Here is a 1,471-nt window from a genome sequence, read left to right as displayed (position 1 = left end):
TCGCGACCAAGCGCTTTACATACGATCCATTTTCTCGAGGTTGGTAATAGAGAGCCGTATCCTTCAAAGTTTAAAGAAAAATTCAAAATGTTAGCTGCATTTGATACGCAACAACATATAAGTTAACACGCAGGAAACGCAAATTCGTAGCAACCTCTATTTTGCACTGCAAACTTTCTCAATATCTTGCAGCAATTTACTTAAACCTAATGAATCAAAATAAATACGACTATTAATGAAATGGTTGGCAGTTCCTTACGAAACTGACGAATGATGCTCTAAGATGTGTGACAATCAAATTTTTTACTGAATAGTTTCTTTAGAGTCGATGATGTTTGGTTTGTGGGGCACTCAACTGCACGGTCATCAGCGTCCCTACACATTCCCCATCTGTACACAGTGCAATATAGCCACAGTCACGAATGATGATATCAGACTTCTGCAAGGTACGCAGGAGAGCTTGGAAGGTAGGAAACGAGGAAATGGCGGAATTAAAGCTGTGAGGACGGGGCGTGAGTCGTGCTTGGGTAGCTCAGTTGGTAGAGCACTTGCTCTCGAAAGGCAAAGGTCCCGAGTTCGAGTCTCGGTCCAGCACACAGTTTTAATCTCCAGGAAGTTTCATGATCTTCCAATGGCTGGCCTCTACCTGCTTTCCATTCTTCTGTGAATAGTTCGTATTTTGCAGCCATAACTTATTAGATGGGTAGATCACATAACTAATGAGGAGGTATTGAATAGAATTGGAGAGAAAAGTAATCTGAGGCTTGACTAGAAGAAGGGATCGGTTGGTAGGACATATTCTGAGGCATCAAGGGATCACCAATTTAGTACTGGAGGGCAGCGTGGAGGGTAAAAATCGTAGGGGGAGACCAAGAACTGAATACACTAAGCAGATTCAGAAGGATGTAGGTTGCAGTAGGTACTGGAGGACGAAGAAACTTGCACAGGATAGAGTAGCATGGAGAGCTGCATCAAACAAGTCTCTGGACTGAAGACCACAACAACAGCAACAACAACAGCTTATTAAACTGATAGTTCGTAATATTCACACTGTCAGCCCCTTCTTCTTTGAACTTGGAATTACATTCTGCCTCAAGTCTGAGGGTACTGCGTCTGTGTCATATCTTTCACATCAGGGAGAATAGCTTCGTCAAGGCTGGCTCTCCCAGGGATACGAGTAGTTCTGAGAGATTGTGATCTACTCCAGGTGTCGTGTTCGACTTCGTACACAGCAATAAGAAGAGTGGTGTGCAATCTGTCGTTGTATGAAAGCTGGACTGAAGCAGAAATGATCAGCGAACTTAACTTGTATTTCTCCAAGCATACGAAGAATCATTACAAGTAAAGCAGCAAGGTAGAGGACTCTCTGAACTAAGCATGAATATTGGTATGAGGAGGTTCCAAGAGCTAGTGGCCTGAGTGGCTGTCACCAGCCATTTCATATTGCCGTTGCAGAGTGTGACGTTCCCTC

The 1,471-nt window shown here is 43.6% G+C and overlaps 1 non-coding gene across 1 annotated transcript; it reads left to right on the top strand.

Moving 5' to 3' along the window:
* Window positions 1–520: 520 nt before the first annotated feature.
* On the top strand, window positions 521–595 carry Trnas-cga (transfer RNA serine (anticodon CGA)). Its single transcript has one exon. It is a non-coding gene; the product is annotated as a tRNA-Ser (tRNA).
* Window positions 596–1,471: the final 876 nt, after the last annotated feature.

Source organism: Schistocerca cancellata, chromosome 6 (assembly GCF_023864275.1).
Source record: "Schistocerca cancellata isolate TAMUIC-IGC-003103 chromosome 6, iqSchCanc2.1, whole genome shotgun sequence".
Lineage (NCBI taxonomy): Eukaryota > Metazoa > Arthropoda > Insecta > Orthoptera > Acrididae > Schistocerca > Schistocerca cancellata.
The sequence above is the reverse complement of the archived record's forward strand: the minus strand, read 5'-3'. Positions and strand labels throughout refer to the sequence as shown.